Here is an 8,246-nt window from a genome sequence, read left to right on the forward strand (position 1 = left end):
CTTAAAAAAAAAAAAAAAAAAAGCATCTGTGATGATGTCTAGAATTCGCTTCAAAATAACGTGGAGGCAGGAAGTGGATGGGTGAAGATGAAACAGGTTGGTCATGTGCTGATCACAACTGAAGCTGGTCAACAGGAACACTGGGTTCATTGTTCTCTGTACTTTTATGTAAATTTGAATTAAAAAGTAGAAAATAAATCATTAGAGGCAGCTTCAACTTTCCATTGAGGCAAGACGCCTTTCAGAATAAATCAAGCCCACGGGTTGATAATTCTGGGAGCCATCTGTGATTGAAAAAAAAAAAAAAAATTCAGACCTAAAAATCCCCAATTGAGTAATTGGCCATTACAGTTGGATGCATGATGAAAATTCCAGAAAGCAGATGCTTTTTTTCTGGGCTTACCAGCCCCTCTGCAAAAAAAAAAAAAAGGGCCACCTGACTACCACCTCAGCCCCCACCTGGACAGTGGGTACAGTGAAAACCAGAGAGCCTAGATCCACATTTGCACCCCACCCTTGCTGTGTACACAGTCCTGGACAAGCTAGCCTCGGTTTACTCATGTATAAAATGGGAGAACATTTACCTCATCAGACCTCTGAGGCTTCCAGGACCTACAACGCCAGACCAGAGGGTGGTTATGGCTAACATTGCTCTGCTTATTTCTTTGACTCATTAATGGTCAAGATTTTTGAGAAACCGAGAAAAAGCCTTGACCAGTGATGCTCTTTTTGGATGTCCTCTGTCAGACACGATTTCCTCCATTGATGAAAATGAGTAACGTGCTACTATTTATTTCTTCAGCCTTGACACCCACTTAGAGCCAGGTGGCTCTTCTGCTAACAACAGGGTGCCACTATGAAGATGTAAGAGAAATGGGACCTCCAGTGCAAGGGGAAGACAGCCAGGACGACGATGCCCATGCCCCTCAGCCTCTTCTCCATCCACCAGCTCCCCAGGTGCCCTGGAGCTTGATAGGAATGCAGGATCAGGCCCACTGGGAACTCCTGAGCCCAAATCTTCATTTTAACAAGACCCTACGTGATTCATATGCTAATTGCAATTGAGAAGCCCCCCTCAGTTCTATTTTCAAGATAAACTCAGTTCTAGGAACAAAGCAGAAAGGGACTGAAGAAACCCACGCCTAAGAAAGCAGAGACCCCTACAAGCCCTTCAGAAGCCCCATCAGGACTGGCTAACAGTGGATGAAGCATCAGGGTGAAAATTGATTTTCTTCCCTAGAATGCTCTCAAAGCAATGTTGGCACCATCGTCCTTCAGACTCTGGCTTCTTGCTTCAAATGATAGTATGTCCTCCTCCGTGGACATCTGAGCCTTGAGAAGGGTAGGTTTTTGGACTGTTGGGACGTCTGAGTAGATGCCGATTGCTAAGTCCTCACAACTTCTATTCAAAGGTCAACACAATAGAAGTTTGAATGTGGAAGCAAATAAAAGAATAGACTTCCCTCCGGTGGCCATCTCAGTTTTTCCTCTTGTTTCTGTTCTTTATTTCTTTTTAAAGAGACATTCCAACTTAAGAAGATGGATATGCTCAATCTGCAAAATGAAAGCGAACCCCCAGAGACACCTCAGCGGGCCCCTGGCTGCACGGCCCTGGCTGGGCCCTGCACGAGGTCCTCACCTTTCTCCCCAGGACATAGCTACAGGCCAAGCCCTGCTGCTGCTGGACTCATGGACCAGATTCCTTAGCTAAAGAGCCAGAATTTCCAAAAGAAATGGGATCCCCAAAGAGCTGAAAGCAGGACTCAATCAAAAACTTGTGTACACATTTTCATAGCACCCTTCACAATGACCAAAAGGTGGAACCAGCCCAAGTGTCTGTCAGCTGGTGAGTGGATGAACGAAATGTGGCCCATCCATACGACGGAATATTATTCAGTCATACGAAGCAATGAAGCACTGATACCTGCTCCAACATGGGTGAACCTCGAAAACATCAGGCAGAGTGAACAGAGAGCCAAACCCAAAGCACAGATGTCGTATGACTCCACTTATGGGAGGTACCTAGAATAAGGAAATTGATACAGATAGAAAGCGGAATAGAGGCTACCAGGGGGCGGGTGGAGGAGGGAACGGGGAGTTATCACCTAATGTACACAGGGTGTCAGTTGGGAATGATCAGGAAAGTTCTGGAGATGGATGGCGGTGATGGTTACACAACAATGTGAATGTACTTAATGCCATTGAACTGTACCCTTGAAAATGGTTAAAATGGTAAATTTTCTGTTTATGTTATGCATAATTTTACCCATAATTTTAAAATATGGGACGAGAAGGAATGAATGCAAACTACGACATGAATAAACCTTGAAAATATTCTGCTGAGTGAAAAAACGCCAGACACAGAAGGCCACATATTGTATGAATCCATTCATATGAAATGTCTGGAATAGGCAAATCCATAGGGACAGGCAGCAGATCTGTGATTGCCAGGGGCTGTGGGGATGGGGCGGGGAGGAGAATGGGAACTGACTGCTTAATGGCTACGGAACTTCCTTCTGGGATTGATGGTTGCAGAACACTGTGACTGTACTAAGTGCCATTGAACTGTTCACTTTAAAATGGTTAAAATGGTCAGTTTTACATTATGCGTGTTTTACCACATTTTAAAAAAAAGAGAAAAGAAATGGGGGAAAGAGAGACACGGCCTTCACTGGCTCTCCTCGTGTGTGTGTGTGTGTGTGTGTGTGTTGGTAAGTAGTGGGTCCAGGGTGCAAGTTCAGACACAGCAGTTGTCAGCTGCCCAGATTCAAACCCCAGCTCCACCGAGGACCTGTGTGACCTTGAACAAGCGACTTAACCTCTGCGTGTGTCCTACTTTCCTCATTTGTAACACGGGAAGATGAGTCAGGGCTGCCACAGTGCACAATGCCGGGGGTGCCAATAGATCCGTAGGAATTGTGTTCCCCGGACTGGAGCAGCGCATGCCTGCATGGCCATGGACACTGGGGACAACACTGACTGTGTCAAGTTGTTGGGAATGTTACATGAGAACAATAGTGTACGTAAAGGGCTTAGGATACTGCCCGGTGGGCAGCGAGGGTTCAACACATGCCAGCTATGATCAGAAATAACTGCGAATTGGTGCTGGGGAGTGATCATTCCACCCCTTTTGTATAAGGCGGTACTTCACTTACGAATCCCCCGGTATCTTACTAAAATGAAGATTCTGATTCAGGAGATCTGGGGGGCCTGAGAGTCTGCATAGTCATGAACACCCAGGAAATACCAGTGCCGCTGGGCCAGGCACCACCCTCAAAGTAGCTAGGAAGAGAAGAAAGCTGTCACACGCTGTATGGGTTTCCCAGGACTGCTGTGACAAAGCACCACAAACTGGGGGTCTTAAAAAAGCAGGAATTTCAGTCTACGGCCATGCCACCCTGAACAAGCCCGATCCCGTCTGATCTCGGAAGCTAAGCAGGGTTGGGCCTGGTTAGTACTTGGATAGGAGACCACCTAGGAAGCCCGGGTGCTGTAAGAGTAAAAAATAAAAAATAAAAAAATAAGGGATTGTAAGCTGACGAGGTCCTTGCATTCTGTGAGGTCAACCCAGGGATGCCTCGCATAAAAAAATAAAAAAATAAAAAATTAACAAATTTCTCTCTCCCGGTCGGAAGGCTAGAATTCCAAAATCATACAGTTGTTTTCTTTGGGAGGCTGTGAGGGGGAATCTATGCCAGGCCTCTCTCCCTGCTTCTGATGGACATCCAGCCCCCCTAGCGTTCCTCGGCTTTAGCTGCATCATTCCTGTCTCTGCCTCCGTGATCACATGGCCTCCACGCCTGTCTTCCCGTGGCTATCTTTTTATAAGGACACCAGATAGATTGGAGTAGGGACCCATGGTATTCCAGTATGACCTCATCTTAACTAATTACATCTGCAAAGACCCCTTTTCCAAATAAGGTCACATTTTGGGGTACCGGAAGTTAGGACTTCAGTCTATCTTTTTGAGGGTGGTTACAAGTCAACCCGTAACACCGGCCATGGGACAAAGAAAATCAGTGAGGTAAGAAGGGCACAGAGAGCCATTCTCCAGAGGAAGACAGGGATGTTCAGAAAGGTGACCTGCCCAGGGTCAGAGCAAAGAAGTGATTACGCAGGTGACGCTGCTGGCGTCAGGCAGACACGCCTCCCTGGAAGGAACTGTCTGCCCAAGAAACGGTCGTCCTCTCTAGTTTGCATGAAGTCACCCTGTGGGCGGGCTAGCAGCTCCTTGGATGGCCGAACCAGCACCAGAACCAACACAGTGACTCCCAAATATATGGCCAAGAGGTGACAGTCACCTGTGCTTAAGGCACTTCTTAGCCCTACGGCCAGAGAGCTGACGCAAGAGACAAACCCAGGCTGTGATTTCTAAACTCCATTCTCCAAAGCAGCCAGGGCACCCTGGAGAAAAGGCCATTCCAGGCACAGTTGGAGAAATGTACACAATGAGTCTGGGACATCGACACACCCCAGGTAGCAAGGAAGCTGCCAAAGACTACAAGAGGTCAGAAAGACTCAGAAGCCAGTTCTAAGAGGCTCACGCTGGCCAAAGGTGAGACAATTTGAGTAGCAACAAGAATATGTCTTAATCCATGAGTCATGTGATACTTAAACAAAAATGATGTCATTACTTGGAAACGGAAAAGCAAAGGGTAATAATCAAGCATCTATTATGCCTTTTCTCTATAAAGTATATCTTGCAATGACTAAATATTTGAAGAGGGAAGGATTCTAGGTTACTTCAACTCACTAATGAAGACTGAATGATAGAATTAGAACATCACCATGCCACAACCCCCAATGAATTCAAGGGTAGCAGCTGAGGACAAGCAGGCATTAGCAGCCCCCTGATGGAAGAACACGCCAGAACCGCCCAGCTCAGCTGAGTGTGAGATACAAATATTTGTTGTCTGAGGCTGCTAAGTTTGGGGGTAATTTGTTATGCAGCAGTAGCTAACTAATGCAGGCTCTAATGTTCAAGAGTTTTAACTCTGTATAACCCACGTTGTGGTTTGTCAGGTGGTTTCCAAGGGCAGGGAGGAGAAGATCAGGTTGGTCCAAGAATTCAGGTGGTAAAAGGAAGGGTCCCAGGCTTACGGGAAGATATTTGTGTGTGTATGTGTGTGTGTGTGTGTGTGTGTGTGTGTGTGTGTGTGTGTGTGTGTGGGGGGGGGGGGATCAGAAGGCAGCTGTAGTTAACACTCACCACCTTTTTTAAAGAGGAGACTTGGAGTTATTAACTGAGAGACAGAAAAAGGCAGGGAGGCCAAGGACTGACTTTCCAGGAGGCTGGAGCGGAAGGAGCAGGTGGCACCTCGGGGAGACTGAAGGAGGTAAGGAACCTGGATTCTTGCTTGTTTTCACCCTTGCTCTGAGTGGGATATTGTTTGTTTGTTCGTCTGTGATGTGTTTTGTTTTGTTTTGTTTTGCACTGGAAGTACAAAGTAGAATCCACCCATTTATGTGCTTTTGTTTCTGAAGAGCTGTTAGATTCTTCTAGGAAGTGGGCAGGTTTGAAAGCATCATAGTAGCTCTTGTGTGAACTTAGGTCTGTTGCCTGGCTCTTGAGAGCTTTGGTTTCCTCATCTACAAAAGGGAGAGAATCCTGTCTTTCCTTGCATTTCTATTTTTGATCATTTTAATGTGTCTGGAATCAGGACACACCCACTAATGGCTGCAAATATTAATATGGTATTTATTCCCCACCCCAAGAGCTATAACTGAACCAGTGTACTTTAAAATGATAACATTTTAGAAAGGAAGAGCCCAATTTATGTGTTATTTAATGGGAGGACTGAGTGAAACCACATTTATTCATTCGGTGAATACCGATCTCTACCACAACTTGGCCCGTGGGAGCCTGGTTAAACTGGTGTCTTTATTCTTTATAACCGTCTGTGACATTTTAAAAATATGTATTTGCGCTTTCTGGCAACAAAAGGATGTTCCAGACCCAGCCGGACTGGTTTCTGCCTCAAGACTTGGAACTGGCTCCTCTCTAAGGAGCCCTGGGTTCTTTGGGTGGTGAAGAGAATCAAAGACTAAAATCTGGGGGCTGGGTGGCAGGTAACAGGTGGTGGCGGTCAAAAATAAAAAAGTGCCACGTGTGGGCCACCTTTAGTAGTGACGGAGTTTGAAAAAAACTGTCCTTTTAGAACACAGCATCATTTCTACATCATTTCTACAGTATTTCTGCCCCAAATCACAACCTGGATCTAATCGTAAGAAACACCAGACAGACCCAAGTTCAGATACACGCCTCAAAATAGCTGGTCTGCACACGTCAGCACCGCCCATGCCATGAAGAGAAAGGCTGACAACTGTTCCAGAATGACCACATGCAATGGGCGAGGCTGGACTGGATGGATCCCGAACTGAGAAAAAAGGATACTAGAATGTGGACTGTAGGTTAGATAAATTTCTCAGCTTCAGTCATTATATTCTGCTTACATAAGAGAATGTCCTGTCTTAGAATACACATTGAAGTATTTAGGGGTATGGGAACCTGCTGTGTGCAGTTCACTCTCAGAAAACAAATACAGACACAAAGTGTTAACAACTGGTGAGTCGAGGTAAAGGGTGTCAGTTCTTTGTAATATTCTTGCTATTTTCCAGTCAGTCTGAAATTATTTCGAAGTATTCAACGGCCATGCCACCCTGATCAAGCCCGATCCTGTCTGATCTCGGAAGCTAAGCAGGGTCGGGCCTGGTTAGTACTTGGATAGGAGACCACCTAGGAAGACCAGGTGCTGTAGGAGTAAAAAATAAAAAATAAAAGGATTGCAAGCCGACAAGGTCCTTGTAATCTGTGAGGTCAACCAAGGGTTGCCTCACCTAAAAAAAAAGAAATCATTTTGAAGTAAAAAGTCTTTTTCAAGTCCTTTTAAGGGCATTGATCAAAATATTATTTTCCGACTTAACATATTTTGTTGCTGTACTTTATGATTCTTTCATCTAGAATTTCATCAGTCACCAAAACTCCCCAACACGCTGAAAGCAGAAAGTTTTGTAATTGCTATGTATGTGCATTTATTGTTTGCAAGTGAATCTGGTATTCAAAACAATGACTAATGCTGAAATTGAAACTAGCTTAAATGGTCCGAGGACACAGAATTAAGTTTATAATCAACCTGTAAACGTCTGAAATCAATTTTCAAAATTATTTAAGAAATACGTGAATTTAATAAATTGAGCTTAAAGCAGCGACACCACATTTATTGAGCACCTATTATTTACCAAGTGCGGTGCTAGGTCCAGGCCAAGTGCGGTGAACAAAATGGACCGCGTCCTGCCCTCACGCACATCACCAGTCTCTGCGGGGAGACAGAGAAGCAAACAGGCAATTTCAACTCAGAGTGCAAAGTATCAATGGGATAAGCAGAGTCACCATTAAAATTCTCAACAACGGACACAATGTGGCCACTGTGCAGTCAGAATGGATAATGGTGCAGGGTCCCATCAGCTGCCCCTGCTGTTCCAGAAGTTAACTCTTTAATTACAGGAGCGGGGTAGGGCATCCATGAGGCTCTTGGCTATTTACTGACATGTTAAGAAACCTCAGATGTGGACACAACAGCGTTGTCAGGCCCTGGGGTCATCACAGGGGCTGTGGGGGTGGAGAGGAGAGCACCTAAGTCAGAGGAGGGGATGCTTTTTAGCAGTATGAGGATTCAGATCTAAAGGACATGAGGTTTCTTTTGCGGGGGGTGAGGGGGCGGGGAGGGGGGCTGAAAATATTCTGGAATTAGATGACAGTAGTTGCATGACTTTGTGAATGTACTGACAACCACCGAGTTGAAACTTCAAAGGGGTGGGTTTTCGATGTGTGAATTTTATCTCAATTAAAAATAAATGAATTTTTAAAAATATTTTGAGATCTAAAGGACAAATTTAGGCAGCAGAGAGTGAAATGTATACAAAGACCGGGGGATGAGCAGGAACACGAGGCCTCAGGGTAAGTGGCCTTGGATGGAGCAACAGCCTGACCCGCAAGGCTGGGCCCTCGCGGACAAGTTCCTCCATCACCTGGTGGTGGCTTCAAGAAGTTTGGAGCAAAAAACCACAGCATTAGAGAAGAATTCCAACTCGAAGCTTCTTGCACCCCCAGAAAGTATAGAAATGCTACTGCTGGAGTCACGTTTACTCCCCACTGTCCTTGAGGGGTGGGGATAGGGGGCTGCAAACTTGAGTGCTTATAGGGCTGAGCTGGGCTGGTAAACAAGTCCACTGGTCGGGTGAGGGTT

At 45.5% G+C, this 8,246-nt stretch overlaps 1 protein-coding gene and 2 pseudogenes across 1 annotated transcript in view; 2 read left to right on the forward strand and 1 right to left on the reverse strand.

Annotated features, from left to right (window-relative positions):
- TVP23A (trans-golgi network vesicle protein 23 homolog A) overlaps window positions 1-8,246 on the reverse strand; it is a 22,992-nt gene that overhangs the window by 8,451 nt on the left and 6,295 nt on the right. The window lies entirely within an intron of this gene.
- On the forward strand, window positions 3,381-3,499 carry LOC112479140 (annotated as a pseudogene).
- LOC112479142 lies at window positions 6,643-6,761 on the forward strand (annotated as a pseudogene).

The sequence above is a fragment of the Pteropus alecto genome, unplaced genomic scaffold (genome assembly GCF_000325575.1).
Source record: "Pteropus alecto unplaced genomic scaffold, ASM32557v1 scaffold34, whole genome shotgun sequence".
NCBI classification, from domain to species: domain Eukaryota; kingdom Metazoa; phylum Chordata; class Mammalia; order Chiroptera; family Pteropodidae; genus Pteropus; species Pteropus alecto.